The sequence below is a fragment of the Amblyomma maculatum genome, chromosome 11 (genome assembly GCF_055883805.1).
Source record: "Amblyomma maculatum isolate TAMU_Amacu chromosome 11, ASM5588380v1, whole genome shotgun sequence".
Lineage (NCBI taxonomy): Eukaryota > Metazoa > Arthropoda > Arachnida > Ixodida > Ixodidae > Amblyomma > Amblyomma maculatum.
In genome coordinates, this window is record NC_139354.1 from 128,014,604 (window position 1) to 128,034,081 (window position 19,478).

The 19,478-nt window shown below is 50.9% G+C and overlaps 1 protein-coding gene across 10 annotated transcripts in view; it reads right to left on the reverse strand.

Annotated features, from left to right (window-relative positions):
• The window catches only part of LOC146174934 (uncharacterized), a 128,337-nt gene that overhangs the window by 35,016 nt on the left and 73,843 nt on the right, over positions 1 to 19,478 (reverse strand). The gene's annotated exons all lie outside the window — the stretch shown is intronic.

Genomic DNA, 19,478 nt, shown 5'->3' on the forward strand with positions numbered 1-19,478 from the left:
CGGTAGTGTTGGGCAGTTGGAAAGCGGCGGTGGCAGTATCTAGCGATATGCCCCATAATGCCATACCTGTAGCAAATAGGTTGAGGACGCCAGCGATCAGCATAAGATTCCTCACTAATAAAGTCGCGACGTTGGTTGTAGCCATGCTCTCGATACTGACGAACCACGTTTCCAGAGTAGGCGGGCCTCCTTTCCGTCTGCTGGTGGTTATAACGTGTAGCAAAGCTGCGCCGATCGTCCATACGCAAAGCGCCGCTAGGTTGAACCCGCGGAGAGGACAGGGTGGCGACACTTGCCTGTTGTGCACAACTCTGCCGCACATATTCTTCACAACAGATGGTTTCCCTGGACCTTGACAATTCCTTGCGTACAATCTCTCGTATCATATCAGCCATTGAAACTGAAGGACAAGTTTCAACACTGGCTACACAGGTAACATTGGCCAGTCTTCCAAACTTAGGTGTACTTCATCGCAGCTTGAGAGCCTCAACTATTCTACAGTGGTTTTTAGCATCAGCGGTGGTGCTCAAGCTCTCTTTGCTAATAAGAAAATTATAAACGTCTTCCACTGCTCCTTTCTGGAGGTGGCCGACTTTGTCTGCTTCAAGCATAGTGGGATTGACCAGCTTGCATAGCTTTACGATGGCTTGAATGTATACAACAAGTTTCTCCTGGTACTTGCGCCCGGTGAAGCAAAGTTTGTTCAGCGCGCATCTTCTTTGCAGGTTCTTCCCCAAATTTTTCCTTCATCTCGCTTTTAAAGATAGCCCATCTACTTAATGAATCCTTCTGATTATCGAAACAGTCAAAGAGAGTGGCGGCAAGGAAGAACACCGCGTTAGCCAGCTTAGTAGCGGCATTCCAGTGATTGTATTGTCGCGTAGTGGTGACGAGGTCGACGACACAAATGAAGGGTCGATGATTGCAGAAAAGGAAATCTTTATTTGGGCTGACTTGCGCCCGCAAAAGAACTAAGCAACTCGGCGGCGGCGATAGAAACAAACGTGCTCGTCGATCGTCGAACAAAGAACGCCCGTCACACTCGGCAACGCTCAATATTAAGGCTGCACAGAACAATCTAGATTACGTCGCAAACAGCTACCAGCACGGCTGGAACATTGTGGAAAGACACCCGAGTGGCCGGAACCTTCGAGACAGATCTCGGCGCATCTTGCGCTACAACAAAACTGAAAGGTTTGACTCGTGACATCGAGCATTAACAAACAAAGATTACGGAACTGATACGCGGTCCAGAATCAGAGTGATAAGCGTGTATGCCGGCGGCTCTTAGAAAACAACAAATACAGTTTTGAAGGTTTCGCGGCATTACTCCCCCCTTAAAAAAACATCGCCTCGATGCTCCAAAACAAAGAAACTTAAACATAGACACTGCAAAGTTTAAACACCACAGATTCTTTACCGTGCGTAATATGGCTTCAGTCGTACAACATGTACCATTTCTGGGCGCGCGCGTCGCCGTTGTGATGCTGACGTTCCGTCAGGAATGACTTCATAGTCCAGAGGTCCGACGCGGCGAAGGATTTTGTATGGCCCAAAGTATCGGCGCAACAACTTTTCACTTAATCCGCGATGGCGAATAGGTGTCCAAACCCACACTTGGTCTCCTGGTTTGTACTCTGCGTGGCGTCGTCGTAAATTGTATCGTCGGCTGTCGGTGCGCTGCTGACCTTTGATACGCAGCCGTGCGAGTCGTCGGGCTTCCTCTGCACGCTGCAGGTAGGTGGCGACGTCAAGGTTGTCTTCGCTGGTTACGTGCGGCAGCATTGCGTCGAGCGTCGTCGTGGGCTCCCTGCCGTACACAAGCTTAAACGGGGTCGCTCTGGTCGTCTCCTGGACTGCCGTGTTATGCGCGAAGATCACGTACGGCAAGATGGCGTCCCAGGTCTTGTGTTCAGCGTCGACGTACATAGCGATCATGTCCGCGATTGTTTTGTTTAGGCGCTCCGTAAGACCATTAGTCTGGGGATTGTACGGAGTTGTTCGTCGATGGCTTGTGTGACTGTATTCCAGGATGGCTTGCGTCAACTCTGCCGTAAACGTCGTTCCCCTGTCCGTGATGAGCACTTCTGGGGCGCCGCATCGCAAGAGAATTTGTTCGACAAAATATTTGGCGACGTCTGCCGCGGTGCCATTTGGTGGTGCTTTTGCTTCGGCGTAACGGGTAAGGTAGTCAGTGGCCACGATGATCCAGTTGTTACCCATAGACGAAGCTAGAAAGGGGCCGAGGAGATTCATTTCAGTTTGTTGAAAGGGCAGATCTGGGGGCGGAATCGGGTTTAGTAGTCCTGCTGGTCTGATCAGCGGCGTCTTGCGTCGTTGGCACTCACGACACGTCTTCACGTAGGGGCAACTTCGGCAGGCAGTCGCGGCCAGTAATACTTCTCCTGGATTCGACGCAACGTGCACGCAAATCCGAGGTGGCCTGCTGTGGGCTCGTCGTGCAACGCCTGCAAAATTTTTTGCCGACGGGTTTTAGGCACTACGAGAAGCTGCGCGGTCTAGTTGGGCGCGAAGTTATTCTTTACAAGGAGGCCATTGCTTAACGTGAAGGATGATAAATGCCACCTGAACACACCAGGAGGGGAAGCGGTCTTTCCTTCCAAGGAATCGGCTAGGGCTTTCAGCTCAGGGTGTGATCGCTGTTCTGCGAAACTGCTGGCGCTTACCGGTCCCAAAAAGGCGTCGTCGTCATCGTCCTTCGAGGGAGCATCGAAGGCAGTGCGGGATAAGCAGTCTGCGTCGGAATGCTTCCGGCCCGACTTATAGACTACAGTCATGTCAAATCCTTGAAGTCGTAATCTCAATCTGGCAAGGCTTCCGGAAGGATCTTTCAAATTAGCCAGCCAGCAGAGCGCGTGATGGTCGCTTATCACCTTGAATGGCCGACCGTATAGGTATGGACGAAACTTAGAAGTGGCCCAGATGATTGCAAGGCACTCCTCCTCGATCGTCGAGTACTGGACTTCGGCTTTTGTGAGGGACCTGCTAGCGTAGGTGTTTACTTTCTCCTGTCCGGCACTCTTATGAACGAGAATGGCTCCTAGGCCGACACTGCTCGCTTCGGCGTGAATTTCGGTGTCGGCGTTTTCATCAAAGTGGGCAAGTACAGGAGGGCATTGAAGGCGGCGCTGAAGTTCGTCGAAGGCCTCTCCTTGCGGCGCTTCCCATTTAAAAGGAGTTGCGTCAGCCTTTGTAAGCTGCGTCAACTGTTCGGCGATCCTCGAAAAGTTTCTGACAAATCGTCTATAACAAGCGCACAGCCCAAGGAATCGGCGCACAGCTTTCTTGTCGGCAGGCGGTGGAAATTGTGCGATTGCAGCTGTTTTCTCCGGGCCTGGGCGAATACCATCCTTGCTAACGATGGGACCTAGGAACCGGAGTTCTTCGTAGGCGAAGTGACACTTCTCTGCTTTTAGCGTTAGTCCCGATGACTTGATGGCTTCCAGCACTGTCTATATTCGTTTTAGTTGGTCTTCAAAGTTTGACGAGAAGACAACAACGTCGTCCAAATATACCAAACAAATTTGCCACTTCAAGCCTGTCAGGACTGTGTCCATTACTCGTTGAAACGTGGCTGGTGCGGAGCATAGGCCAAATGGCATCACCTTGAACTCATAAAGGCCGTCCGGTGTAATGAATGCGGTCTTCTCGCGATCTTTTTCGTCGACCTCAATTTGCCAATATCCGCTCTTCAGGTCCATAGATGAGAAGTACCTTGCATTGCAGAGCCGATCGAGAGTGTCGTCGATGCGGGGAAGCGGGTAGACATCCTTCTTCGTTATGCTGTTCAAGCGGCGGTAATCAACGCAGAAGCGAAGGGTGCCGTCTTTCTTCTTCACCAAAACTACTGGTGCCGCCCAGGGGCTGTTCGATGGCTGGATTACGTCATCACGCAGCATTTCCTCAACTTGATCGCGAATGGCCTGGCGTTCTCGCGGCGATACACGATAAGGGCTTTGGCGCAGAGGTCGGGCGTGTTCGTCCGTTATTATGCGGTGTTTGGCCAGTGGTGTTTGTCGTACCTTCGATGACGATGAGAAGCACTCCCCGTAGCTTCGAAGCAGACTGAGAACCTGGTCTTTCCTACTGTGGGTCAATGCCGGGCTGATGTCAAATGTGGGCTGACGGAATAGGTCCGGTGCGTCTTCCAGCGTTTGATCACGGAGGGCGAATACATCTTTGAGGTCTGCTAATTCGTCGAGAAAGGCTATCGTCGTGCCCTTGTTGAGATGCCGGTATTCTTTGGTAAAGTTTGTTACCAGAACCTGAGCTTGACCTCTCCGGAACTTCGTGATGCCTCTTGCGATGCCGACACCTCGTTCTAAGAGCAATTGGATATTTCCTTCCACGATGCCTTCAGCGGTTTCGATGTTTGCGCTACCTATGCAGACTGCGATGCTTGATCGGGGCGGCACGGTCAATTCTTCATCGAGGACGTTTAGAGGGATGTGTTGCATCGACGTCGTCGTAGCAGAAATGGCTTTGTCTGCAGAGAGCTTGATGAGCTTGGATCGCAGGTCGATGATTGCCCTATGTTCATTTAGGAAGTCCATGCCTAAAATCACGTCGCGGGAGCACTGCTGCAAGACCACAAAGCTGGTGGGGTAAGTACAGTGAGCATCACCGCTGTGTAGAGCGCGCGAGCGCCGGCCACCGGAGCATTTCGGAGCCAGCCAGCGACGTCTAACGGTAGTTGCTGGGCGCGAGATAAGATGCGTCTGGGCACGCGCGGCCACATATACAGACAAGCCTTGCTCGTTCACCGGCCGCGGAAGGGGATGATTACGCATCGTGTTCCGTCTTGCAGCAGCTACTTGTTTCCGCGAAAGTTTGGCTTTCGCACCAGAGCAGCGGGGCTGTGGGTTTCGCGCTAGCCCATAACAGTCATGCTGCTGGGGGCCCAGCGCTCCTTGTAGTGCTTTGCAGCAGCCGTAGCTTCACCAATTGTAACACGCTCGGTCATTTTATCTGCACAGTGCGTCCGTCTACCAGTCGAAATGACTAATATAAAGGGCAGACGTCACAGGCTCACACAGGTATCTAGCTGGCAACTAGGACGAAGTGTCACAGAGAAGCAGTGCGAAATAGTGTGCACCGGGATGGCGCCCCGATTAACCGCGGAAGAACGCCGAGCTATTGTAATTATGGGCAGTACAATGTCACAAAGACAAATTTGTGAGTTAACAAAGCGCCCTATGACGACAGTAAACATGATTCTACAAGCCTATTAAAAAGAATGTCGAATCGCTGACGCGCCACGAGGAAGGTCCCCAAGGGTGACAACTTCTGAACAAGACGAGTTGATTATTGCTGCTGCTGTCACGGATCCTTTCCTTAGTGCCCGGCAAATCAGGGATGAGCTCGGTTTAACGAATGTGAGCGTCGCCACAATCCGACGGCGCATCCATGCTGCTGGCCTTTACAGCAGAACTGCGGCGCAGAAAACTCTTCTGGAAGTGAACCACAAAAGAATGCGCCTAGATTTTGCATCTGCTGTGGAAAATTGGAACGCGCAAAATTGGCGAGCGGTTATATTCACGGATGAAGCATCCTTCACAACAAGATGGGACTAACAAAAGGTGTGGCGTCCATTCAAGCACCGGTAAGTTCTCATACTCGGCACTTTATATTCATTGTAAAAAGCAAGCTAACAAATTAAATCACATGCTGCAAATTTGCATATCAATTACTAGCAATAGGTCAATTTTAATTGACAAGCAAACACCAATTCGAATTTTTCAAACGCAGCATTGGCTAGTTCAGTTGATGTTCAATTGGAAGCGTATATACTGAAATTACATTTATTCTTGCTCGCGTATCTTCTTAACTGGCCCTTTGCAGGTATGATGAGCCCTTTGTGTGGAACGTTCGCTCAAGTGGCCGTACCAGTGTGCACGTGTGGGGCGCGATAAGCTTCAAAGGGCTGGGCCCTTTGCACAGAATGGTCGGGAGCATGACATCCGCAACCTACAGAAGCATCATAGAAATCGTTCTACTTCCATATGTTCTGGATGGGCCTTTTCCGGACGCTCTATTTTGGCTGCAGCAAGATGGAGCCCCCATCCACACAGCACGAGAAATAGTGGAGCTGCATGACGACCTTGCAGTGACGAGGATCGAGTGGCCTGCGAGAAGCCCCGATCTCAATATTATTGAGAACATATGGGGTATGCTGAAAGCTAATTTGTCGAAGAAACCGGTTTTAGCCTCAGCGACTGCGGACCAACTGTGGGAGGCCATAAAAACCGAGTGGGAGCACCTGCGGCACCAACCCAACATTGTTGACGCCCTCTACAATTCACTGCCGCGACGAATCCGAGCACTGAAAGCTGCCCATGGAGGTCACATCAACTACTGAGCTGCCAGCAGCCGTGAACGGATAAGAATGGCAGGTCAAGCAAGACGCCATAACTCCACTCTCTTGCGCAGAGTTCGACGCATGTTACACGACTGCGCACTAGTGGCTCGTACAAGTGCTCTTGGAGACCAATTGATTTTTTTTCGCATGGAGAAGGCGAACTGTCTTACAATAAACAACCTTGTTTTTCTTTTTCTCATTCCGGGTGCAGCGTTTATTCTGACATTCTTTTGTTCGCATGTGCTGGATAGCGAGCCGTGGGGAAAAAGCGTCACACTTTATTCGTCCTTATTCACTGCATACTTATGGATAATTGTAAGTAAAACGATCGACATGCCTGTATGTAAGTTACCGATGAACAGAAAAAAATAGCCTTTTGCCTTTTTTTCACAGCAGGTGAGCCTCAGTTAGCGGCCACTTTTCTTGAATATAACCCAGGATTCTGCGTCCGTTGCTTCGCTCCGCGCGAAAACGAACCTACCACGGAAACAAGTAGAGCAGTGGAAAGGAGAAGACGCTGCGTAAGCGTCCGCTCCCGCGGCCGGTGAAATAGCAAGGCTTGTCTGTGTGTGTGGCCGCTCGTGCCTGGACGCATCTTATCTCGGGCCAAGCAACTACCATTAGACGTCGCTGGCTGGCTTCGGAGAGCTCCGGCGGCCGCCGCTCGCGCGCTCTACACAACGGTGACGTCCACTGTACGCCCATTTACGGTTATTCTTGCAGTGCATCGTCCCGATGGAGCAATCAGATTGCCACCTGCGGTGCGAATCAGCGGGCCATCCCAAGCGGTGGTAACTTTTCTTAGCTGAGAGGCTAACGGTCCACTAATGACTGAATAGTAAGCTCCGGTGTCTACTAGGGCAGTGACTCTGCGACCGTCGATATCAACCTCAAGGTCACTTGTTAGCGTCCTCACATTGCAAGTGGGCCTTAGTGTCCGATCTCGGCTCCGTCGTTTCTGCAGGTCATGGCCGGGGCATACCGTTGTTACTTCGCTGGGCGGCGGTGTCTGCTTGCAGTCTGGTCGTGTTGTCGTCGATGACTTCGTGTGGAGCGGCGGCGAAATGGCTGCGTAGTCGTTAGTGGTCGTCGGCGGCGGAGGATGTTCCTCTTTTCGCCGTTGAGCAACCTCACCTCCAAAGGTTGCTGCCTTTAGTTTCCCCTGCGCGGGCTTGGGGACCTTCCGCGCACACTATCATCATAGTTACGTCCTGGCGACGCAAAGCGCGCCCTGTACGGCGATGGAGACCGGAACCGACGGCTTTGTGGCGCAATCTCACCGCTGCGCAGATAGTTGTCGATGTCTTGCGGTCGTTCACCTGAGCGTGGTCGTGGAGCGTCGACTGCAAATCCGCGGAGACCGATTCGTCGGTACGGACAGTGGCGCAAAATGTGACCGGCCTCACTGCAGTGGAAGCATAATGGCCGGTTGTTTGTTGTCCTCCAGGCGTCGCACTTCCTGGGGCTTGGGGGTTGTTGGTAAGCTTGGCGGGCGGGGGCCAAGGGGCGGTTTTCAGGAACAGGACGGTAGCGGCGAGGGGGCGACGTAATGCACCAGCGTAGTTCATCGCTGTTGCCTGTTGTGCTGGAACAGTCGCAGCCGTCGCTTGAGGAACGCCCAGCGCCTGCTGGACTTCCTCAAAGACGACGTCCGAGAGCGTCGCCACCTGCGGTTGTTGCGATGATGGCATCAATCGGCGGAGCTCCTCTCGCACGATCTCCCGAATGAGGTCCCGAAGGTTCTCCCCGCTAGCAGATGCGCTGGGGTAGTGGCTGAAGTAATCTGGTTGAAGCGGTCGCTTGCATTGGCGCATCCGGGTGTACAGCGTCTTCTCGATGGTCGATGCTTCACTTTCTAATTTTTTCACAGTTCTCGGCGGGTTGCGGACAAGCCCCGCAAAAAGCGACTCTTTAACGCCTCGCATTAGGAATTTCACTCTCTCACCTTCGGTCATATTAGGGTCGGCGCGGCGAAACAGGCGTTTCATCTCTTCTACGTAGACCAGGACGGGCTCGTTTGGTAGTTGAATTCTTGATTGGAGGAGGACCTGAGCTCTTTCTTTTCGAACAGAACTTTTAAAGGCCATCAAGAACTGTGCTTTGAATATCCCCCAATCCTTGAAAGAAGTCTCGTGATTTTCAAACCAAACTCGGGCATGTCCTTGAAGAAAAAAGTAGACCTGCCTGAGTTTCGCAGCGTGGTTCCAACCGTTGAATTCTGCCACACGGTCGAAAAGGTCCATCCAGTCTCCCGCATCTTCTTCCAATCGTCCATGTAAGCAGGGGGGCTCACGGGGTTGGACGAGAACACCCGGTGCTGTAGGCTGGGCCATTGTCAGCGTCGATGCCTTCCGAGATCGAATGGGGTCAGGCAGCAGACCGTGTTCGGGTTGTAGGCCTTGAAGTCGGCGGCTGGCTCGGTGACCTGTAGGCTGGTCTTCCAGGGCGACAGGAACACGGCTTGGGTCTTCGCTTGAAGGATCAATGGCAGCACCTCCACCAGATGTCGCGTAGTGGTGACGAGGTCGACGACAGAAATGAATGGTCGATGATTGCAGTAAAGGAACTCTTTATTTGGGCTGAATTACGCCCGCAAAAGAACTAAGCAACTCGGCGGTGTTGTGCCGGTGGGGTTATCACACAGTAGCCCACCGTCAACAGGGTTGTGCCAAGGAGTTGGTAATGCAGCGCTCGTCACCCGTTTCGTGAACGAGGGCTAACAGCTCCCTGGTCGGTAGCGATGAATACGAGTCGGCGTTGGTGAGATGAAGAAAAGGCTTTATACACTATTTACAGGTATTTAAACAAGGATTTCGGCTCTGGGGCCGAAAGCTAACATAGCCATGTGCGACTGTTCTCGCGCAGCGACGGCCGGGGAGATTCCGCCGCGTCCGCACTGCAAGGGGGCGAACTGCTCCCGATGGACGCTCGTGACGAACTCACACTCGGAGTCTCGAACGGAAGCACTTGAGACTCCGTCGCTGAGAACCGTTGACGCTCAAAATGGTCCAATCCGACGGCAGCACTTTTGCAGGGCCAATGGGAGAGTTTGCTGCGCTCTCGCTTCAAATATGCCGCGGGGCGAGAAGGGGTTCACCGTCAGGGCCACACGGCGCCGTGCTGTCTGGATGCTCAGCTCATGTTGAAACACGTCGCCTCTTTCCTTTTGGTACGGCTCGCCTCCAGTGCACTGGTGCTTTGCAGAGAAGTATCCAGAGCTTGTGAAGGAGGCGTTAGCCGAAGAAGTCTGGCGTCCGGCTGAATTTCTGGGCGGCTTTGGCCAGGCACAACAGCACCCCCGCCATCAGACAATGCGCCGGGAAGACGAGCTGCTCGCATGTGGCTCGGATGCCGGGCGCGCTCGTTCGCCAGGTTCCTCCCAGCTCACGTACAGTGTCCGGGCGCCAGGTAGCCTCACGTGCCTTGGGTTCCACTCGCCAGGCCAGGATCTCTGCCGACAGCCATGTTGCCGGGGCACGCCGATCAACTTCGCTCGGGTCGCTCCGATGCCCTTGCCACTCGCCACTGGTAACGGTAGACTGTTCGGCGGCTTGCAAAACCGACCGACAACAGGCAACACCCAACACAAACAAGTACCCTCGGTCACCCGTCAAACACCAGACAGAGGCAAAATTTCAAATTCAGTTAGCTAAATTGTTGTCCCCTTTTTGCTCCCACTACAACAAGAGACAAGTGTATAGGATGCAGTACACAAGGTTCAAACAACAATTTCGCACATTAAAGATACATTAGGTAGCAGGGAAAGTTATTAATCAGTAATGGAAAAGAGTCTCCTTGAAATCACTTGGGCCGTAAAGCACAACTGAGGAAGTAAGGAAGTCCTTCAATTTTGCCCCGATCTGCCTAGAGAATTACCGTTAGCGACGAAACGCTCGTCGAAGGTAGCTATGTTTTGAATGCATGACTCAAAGCATCTGAGTTCGCATTGTACTGCTCTCTTCCGCAAGCGGCAGAATGCGTTGCAGTATTCGGGCGGTTTGGCTCTCCTCCCTCCGCTACAGCTTCGGCTCTCCATTTCTCTACGAGACCTTTCTTTCCACTTTATGCGTGAAAGTACGGACGTGCACAAGTTGCTCGCTTTGCTGAATGATCTGTCGCGTTCCTTACGCTTTGCGCACCAATCGCGCATTTTCTTAGCACGGGTGCATTTGTGGCGCTGGGATCGCCGCTTCTTTTCCTTTCGCGATCGTTTGCGTTTTCTCACCTTTCGGTGACAGCATTCTTTCATGCACCTGCCTTTCCGCTCTTTTCGGCGGCTGCACTTGAATGTTTGCTTTCTTTCTGTTGGTGCCAGCTCTTTCAAGTTGCTGGTAACCGGAGCTAGTATGGCGCCGACATCGCAGGAGTTCCGCGCCGCGCCTACATCGCGGCCAGCAGCACATGACTCACTGCCAGACGCGTCCGAACAAGGACAAGGCTTCCTCACGCCAGCCCCCAAGCTAGGCATATCCTCTGTAGGCTCGCCACTCAAGTTACACTGATCCGCCGGTGTGCCGCATCGCTCAGCGCTAACCGGCGCACGATCACGTTCGTCCGACAGCTGCGGCGCTTCGGATCGTGTGAGGTCCATGTTCGCACCAAGGTTGTTTTCGCCAATACAATTGAACGCGCCAGGACAGGAAGATTCATGGATCCTATCTAGTCGCTCGCTGTCGACTTCACAGGTGTGGTTTTCGACAGCGTCCGCGTCATGGGCCTGCCTTAGCTGTTCAACACTTGTGAGCTGCGCAATTTCTATGAGCGCAACTTCGTTTTTCTGTGTGTCATGATCTACTAAAACGCTGATTTCGGAAATCACCAATTTGTCATCTCCTAGCCTGACTACATCTCCGCCACGCTTGACTATTTCTGTTTCTGAGTTGTCAGGCGGTTGATTTACTGCCAATTCCCCACTCTCGATTGGTGGAATGCTTACAGCTACGTGGGAATGCGTGCAGAACGGTGTCACTTCGGTTTTCTCGCCGATGGAGTCGGCTCCAACCGTCTCAGCTGCCAGTGGCTCGACCAAGGTAACCCTAGACACTTCTGTTCGAGACTCGATCAGCTCGCTGCTGCTATCGCGTTGCTCGGCCGCTTCCCCGAGCTGTTTCTCACACTCCGGTGCAAGTTCGATTTGCTCCGGAACTTCCGCCCTGTTTAGCCATTCCCTTACAGCGGCTTTCAACTGATACGCCAAATCAAAATACGACTTGTAACAATGTTTCTCGCTCTCATATCTTTTCCGAAGATCATGAGGCGTTATCTGATATCTTATCAACAATGGCTCTTTTAGCTCATCGTAATTTTTCAAGCGGTCGCCAACCAATCGCTTGATTTCTTCCGACGCTTCAGCGGAGAGAAGAGCTACCAACTTCTGCGCCCAACTTGCTCTCTCGAAACGTTTACTTCTGCAGACATTCTCGAAGTCTGCCAAATACACTGCCATATCCTCGGCGATGAGGAACGGTGGTGGACAGTCTCGCGGTATTGAACCGTTACAATTAATGGCATTAAAAGCTTTAATCTTTTCCACGCTCATTCTATGTACTGATATCTCCAGCTGCATCAGTTTCCTTACGCGGGCGTCCTCTTTCTCGTGACGTTCCCTACGTTCACGATCATCTTTCTCGCGACGTTCACGTTCCTCTTTCTCGCGACGTTCCGTCTCCTCCTCTTTCTCGCGACGTTCCTTCTTCTCTTTTCTCTCTTGAATATCATCCCAGGCCTCTGCGGCTTCCTCAACCGTCACGTCTTCTGCCTGCATGATCTCAAGAATTTCCTTTTTTCTTTTTGTTGAGCCCAAATCGATGCCCAACTCCTCACAAATTTGGAGAAGTTCTTTGACCTTCTCACTCTCCATCTTTTACCGGCCTCTTGTTTGCCTTTTCAGAATAGTGTACTATACATTCGCTATCTCGCTCCTAGCAAGAGATGCGCAAGCCTTTCTCACACTGATTCCCTTCTCAGCATCCCCTGGTTTTCAAAACACTTCCTGTAGGATTGAAACACGCAAGGATAACACAATGCTACGCTCAGCCTTTCTCTAAGCTACCCTGTGTGTTAGAGAAGTCTGGCGTTTGAGGGAAACTTCAGGTACTCACCGCGCCGAGGTGCCTGACGCCGGTCAATCCCGCAGCTGCCATCCAATGTTGTGCCAGTGTATCCCGCAGCTGCCACCAATGTTGTGCCGGTGGGGTTATCACACAGTAGCCCACCGTCAACAGGGTTGTGCCAAGGAGTTGGTAATGCAGCGCTCGTCACCCGTTTCGTGAACGAGGGCAAACAGCTCCCTGGTCGGTAGCGATGAATCCGAGTCGGCGTTGGTGAGATGAAGAAAAGGCTTTATACACTATTTACAGGTATTTAAACAAGGATTTCGGCTCTGGGGCCGAAAGCTAACATAGCCATGTGCGACTGTTCTCGCGCAGCGACGGCCGGGGAGATTCCACCGCGTCCACACAGCCAGGGGGCGAACTGCTCCCGATGGACGCTCGTGACGAACTCACACTCGGAGTCTCGAACGGAAGCACTTGAGACTCCGTCGCTGAGAACCGTTGACGCTCAAAATGGTCCAATCCGACGGCAGCACTTTTGCAGGGCCAATGGGAGAGTTTGCTGCGCTCTCGCTTCAAATATGCCGCGGGGCGAGAAGGGGCTCACCGTCAGGGCCACACGGCGCCGTGCTGTCTGGATGCTCAGCTCATGTTGAAACACGTCGCCTCTCTCCCTTTGGTACGGCTCGCCTCCAGTGCACTGGTGCTTTGCAGAGAAGTATCCAGAGCTTGTGAAGGAGGCGTTAGCCGAAGAAGTCTGGCGTCCGGCTGAATTTCTGGGTGGCTTTGGCCAGGCACAACAGCGGCGGCGATAGAAACAAACGTGCGCGTCGATCGTCGAAAAAAGAATGCCCGTCACGCTCGGCAACGCTCAATTTAAAGGCTGCACAGAACGATCTAGATAACGTCGCAAACAGCTACCAGCACGGGCTGGAACATTCTCGAAAGACATCCGAGTGGCCAGAACCTTTGAGACAGATCTCGGTGCATCTTGCGCTACAACAAAACTGATAAAGGTGTGACTCGCGACATCAAGCATTAACAAACGAAGAATACAGAACTGATACGCGGTCCAGAATCAGAGTGATAAGCTTGTATGCCGGTGGCTGTTAAAAAGCAACAAATACTGTTTTGAAGGTTTCGCGGCAGTATTTACTCACTCTTTCGTAGTGTTTCAGCCACTCATCAGCATCCTCTTCACGTTTTCCAGAAAACGTAAGCGGCTTTGGATAATGGGGCAAGTTGTTCGCCGTAAATAGTCCTGGCTGCTCGGTACTGCTGTCTTCAGTCATGTCTGATGGCATTTGTGGTAGGCCAGCAGGTCTACGGCGTCTTCGGTGGATGAAAAGCTCCGTGATCACTGCCCAGCACCCCCACCAAGATGTTACGTGCTTTGTACGCACGGGGGGTTTATTTACAGGGATCGGTCCAAACAGGAGTGCGGCGAAGCATACAAAACGTCCAACTGACCTTGTTCTTCCCTCTTCACCGATCTACCCGACCGTTCTCCTTCATCTTCCGTCGAAGTTCTGCGAAGGCGCCTGACAATATATATATATATATATATATATATATATATATATATATATATATACAGGGTGTTTCATCTACGATTTTACCCATTTTTAATAATAGGGAAATTAAGTTTTATTGTCCATTCTTTTTTTAGCTATTGTATTAAGAGTAGAGAAAAGCCAGGAGCCCTAAAGGGTACTAATTAGCTTAATAATTAACTAAGATTACCTAATTATTTTTTATTTATACCAGCTAAGAGCTGCTTTCAAATTGCAACAGTGAGCTACCGGTGTGAGAATGCCAAATAGTGTTTTAAACGACAAGAAACGCGCATTTCTTAAGGACTGCAGCGCTGGCAATTCTGGCCGCTTTTGACGCACGAAAACGAAACCTAGCAGTCGAGTTGCGCACTTATGCACGCCCATGAGTGACGCCGCCGTCACGTCACGGAGAGAAACCAGCCGTCTGGAGGCGGCCGCTGCCGCCCGCGAAATACGCGCCTGGAGCAGTGTCATGGTCTGGTAGGATCTTGAGATACCACCAACGAATTACGGGCGAAGCTTGTCATGGTGCGGGCGTAGCGCTGATGGTATGGGCAAATCAGCCCTCCCTCTTGACTACAAGCTTTGGCTCCCAGAGGGTGAAATAAAAAGAAAAGCAGTACATGCACAGATATCGCACTACTGGATGTGATGACGCAGCGCCAGACGAGTATTTCACGAGCGGCAGCAGCCGCCTTCAGACGGCTTGATTCGCCCGGCGACGTCACGACTGCGTCACTCGTGGGCGCGTACAATTCCGCGCTTCGTCTGCTAGGTTTCGTTTTCGTGCGTCGAAAGCGGCCAGAATTGCCAGTGCTGCAGTCCTTAAGAAATGCACGTTTCTTGTCGTTTAAAATACCATTTGGCATTCTCACACCGGTAGCTCACTGTTGCAATTTGAAAGTAGCTTCTAGCTGATATAAAGAAAAAGGTAATTAGTTAATATTAGTTAATTATTAAGCTAATTAGTACGCTTTAGTGCTCCTGACTTTTCTCTATTCTTAATACAACAGCTAAAAGAAGTATCGACAATAAAACTTAATGTTCCTATTTTTAAAAAATCGGTAAAATCTTAGATGAAACACCCTATATATATATATACAAAGGGGAAATGAGGGTGCTCGTTGTAATACATGAAGGAAAGAAGCCAACTGTCGGCGAGGCCAAGAAAAGCGTTGGGGATGGTACTTTATGTTTTTTTTTTTAATGTTTACTTGGGTAATTACAGAAATTAGTAATGAAATTAGAAGAAAAACCAACACCCACGACCTCCGAATATCGCGTCCGGTGCTCTTCCAACTGAGCTACATCGGCCGATGTCCCCCCTGCTACTTGCTTGGGTTTTTATGTTCTCTGTATACGAACCTTGGGAGTGTTCACCAGCGCCACCCTCAACCATAGCGGCGGACGTGGAACGTCCTTTGTTACCGCCAGCATCACGTAGAACGTAATCAAGAGGGAGGGCGAAAGCTGTGCCAGAACCCTCTTACGCTACCTATGGCTTCAAGACTGCCAGAACCGAGACCCTCGTGAGCTACAAGCAGATCAATTAAGGGGAAATTAGGGTGCTCGTTATAATACATGAAGGAAAGAAGCCAACAGTCGGCGAGGCCAAGGAAAGCGTTGGGGATGGTACTTTGTTTTTTTTTAATGATTACTTGGATAATCACAGAAATTAGTAATGTAATCTGTTTAGGGGAAAGATAAGTAAACACAAAGTAGAAGAAAAAACAACGCACCGATGGTGGGAACCGAACCCACGTCCTCCGAATATCGCGTCCGGTGCTCTTCCAACTGAGCTACATCGGCCGCTGTCCCGCCTGCCACTTGCTTGGATATTTATGTTGTCTGTATACGAACCTTGAGAGTGTTCACCAGCGCCACCCTCAGCCATAGCGGCGGACGTTTCTTCTTCTACTTTGTGTTTAATTATCTTTCCCCTAAACAGATTACATTACTAATTTCTGTGATTATCTAAGCAAACATTAAAAAAAAAAGACATAAAAGTGCCATTCCCAACGCTTTCCTTGGCCTCGCCGACTGTTGGCTTCTTTCATTCATATATATATATATATATATATATATATATATATAAAAGAGTGCGTTGTTGGGCGAGTCGGTCAGAGATATCTTCAAGGTATACTGGGCACACACAAAACAAGGATGAGAAAGGTACACAACAAGCGCTTGTTGTGTACCTTTCTGGTCCTTGTTTTGTGTGTGCGCAGTATACCTTGAAGATATATATATATATATATATATATATATATATATATATATATATATATATATATATATATATATATATATATGTTGTGGAAGAAGGCCAGGTAGAGACGGCAAGGTCAAGACGGCAAAGCAAGGGATGCCGAGTCTGGCGTTCTACTCCGATGGCAAAGCCCAGGCGCGCGCCGGAGCCGGCGCCGCGGGACGATGATGATGGTATGTACAAATGAAAGAGGAAGATCATGGAATGAACAAATTAAAGAACATCCACGGAAGGCTCACACAATCTGCCCGGGGGGTCGGTAGCGGCCAGCCTGGCCGCTCCTAACTAAGCGATGCATCGCGGCGCACAAACGGTTTCAAGCGAGACACATGAACAATTTCAGTTCCACGGTGGCGTCGATCAGCTGGGGTATCAACAGGCGTCACTTTGTAATTCACTGGGGAAGTTTTGCTTATGACCTCATAGGGACCTACGTAGCGGTGGTGGAATTTGTCACTAAGGCCAGGGGTGCGCAATGGTGTATAAAGCAGTATTTCGTCGCCAGGACGAAAAGAGACCACTCGATGTGTAGAATCATAGCGAGTCTTGCGGTCTTCCTGGCACGCTGCCGTGTTGAGGCGGGCAAGATGACGGCATCTGGCCACACGAGATAAAAAAATGGGTAGGTACTGATGTGGAGTAGTCGGGCGTAGAGAAGAAGGAAGCGTCGAGAATGGTAGTGGGAGGACGGCCATAAACGAGGAAAAATGGAGAATAACCGGTAGTCCGTTGTACTGCTGTGTTATAGGCGAATGTTACGAATGGTAGAATAGTGTCCCAATTTCGATGATCTGGTGTGATGTACATGGATATCATGTCTGACAAGGTGCGATGAAATCGCTCAGTCAGACCGTTAGTCTGGGGATGGTAGCTTGAGGTTGTCTTATGAAGGGCGGATGATGCGTGAAGAACTTCGGCAACGACTTTCGATAAGAAGGCTGTACCGCGGTCACTTAGGAGTACCCGAGGAGCGCCATGACGCAATACAATTGATCGCAAAAAGAAATTTGCTACTTCTTCAGCGGAACCAGTCGGTGCAGGTGCTGTCTCAGCGTAGCGTGTGAGGTGGTCGACAGCCGTTATAATCCAATGGTTACCTCCCTCGGAGAGAGGTAGGGGGCCATATAAGTCGATGCCGACTACGTCGAATGGCGTGGCGGGACAAGGAAGAGGTTGTAGAAGGCCAGCGGGCGAAGAAGTCAGTAGTTTGCGACGTTGGCACAGAGGGCAGGATGCGACGTATTTGGCAACGGTGGAAGATAACCCAGGCCAAAAGAATCGTTTTCTCACGCGGTCGTAGGTTTTGTCAAAACCAAGGTGACCTGCAGTAGCGTCATCGTGGAGAGCCGCCAGTATACGTGGGCGAAGCACAAGCGGCACGACTGGGATCTAGCGAGTTCCATCAGGGCAATACACGTAACGGAGTAGGATGCCATCTTCGAGCTTGAAATTGCGAAGCTGTCGGCGAAGCCTAGCGTTGGGCGGGTCCGAAGTGCCGATAAGGCGATCGATGATAGGACGGCAGTAGGCGTCAGCTAATCGCTGCGAGCGGAGTGCGTGTTTGTGCTCAGAATCGTCAAAAGAAACTATTGTGATATGCGTCGGGGGAAGAGATGGTCGGCTGTGGTCAGAGGTAGAAATGCGTTGCGAAGAAAAACAGCAGGCTGATTCCGTAAGTGGGCAGCGAGAGAGAGCGTCGGCGTCTTGGTGTTGGCGACCAGATTTATAAGTGACGTCGAAATGGTATTCTTGCAGGCGAAGAATCCAGCGGCCAAGTCGGCCTGTCAAATTTTTGAGTGAAGACAACCAGCAAAGAGCATGGTGGTCGGTCACAACTGTGAAGTGCCGACCGTATAGATAAGGGCGAAATTTTTGGACAGCCCAGACGACGGCAAGACACTCCTGCTCGGTAATGGTGTAGTTTTTCTCAGCTGGAGTCAGAGTCCGACTGGCAAAGGCCATCACTTTCTCACGCGATGTTGCATCACGCTGCAGAAGTACAGCGCCAAGACCGTGACCACTGGCATCGGTGTGCAGGATAATTGGAGCACTGTCACTGAAGTGGGCAAGAACAGGATCTGATGTGAGGGCGTGCTTTAGGTCATTAAAAGCAGTTACGCACTGTTCCGTCCATACGAAAGGGCTGCGTGCTTTAAGTAGCTCATGAAGTGGTGCAGCAATAGCTGCAAAATGCCTTATAAAACGCCGAAAATAAGAGGCGAGGCCGAGGAAACTGCGCAAATCTGTAGTCCGTTGTGGACGAGCAAAGTTCAAGACCGCGATTATTTTTTCAGGATCTGGGCGAATGTCGTCATGGCTGACCAGATGTCCCAATATTCTAATTTCCGTCTGTGCAAAGTGGCATTTCTTGGTGTTGAGCTGAAGGCCTGCCGAAGCGAGACAGGTGAGGACTTCATTCAGGCGCGTGAGATGGTCATTAAAGGTTTCCGAAAAGACAACAATGTCGTCCAAGTAACACAAACAGGTTCTGCATTTTAGGCCACGAAGCACAGTATCAATCATTCTTTCAAATGTCGCTGGTGCGTTACAAAGTCCGAAAGGCATAACATTAAATTCGTAAAGGCCATCGGGTGTTGCGAAAGCGGTTTTTTCTTTGTCGTCCTCGTGCATAGGTATTTGCCAATAACCTGAGCGGAGGTCCAAGGTCGAGAAATATTCGGAGCCTTGGAGAGAGTCAAGGGTGTCATCAATTCGTGGCATCGGATATACATCTTTGCGGGTAATTTTGTTGAGGGCGCGGTAATCAACACAAAAGCGTACCGAGCCGTCCTTTTTTTTAACTAGCACTACTGGGGAGGACCATGGGCTTGTTGAGGGGCGAATTATATTGCGATGGAGCATGTCATTTACATTTTCTTCAATTACTTTTCGTTCAGAGAGGGAAACCCGATAGGCCGTCGGCGAACGATAGAGTTACCTTCAGTAATGATGCGATGGTGCGCAACACTAGTCTGTCCCAGTGGAGTGGAAGTAGCATCAAAAATCGCTTGGTGGTGTCGAAGCAATGTCAGCAGTTCTTGGCGCTGGTTCGGCGTGAGTTTAGGATTAATAGTCTTTGCGAGAACAGAAAGGGAGACGTCTGACGAAACACGTTGCTGAGGCGGAGGGGCGGTGAGCACCATCAGGGAAAAAGGTTAAACATCCACCATGCAATGCAGAGAAGTTCCTTTTGGGAGCACGAGGGATTCACGTGAAGTGTT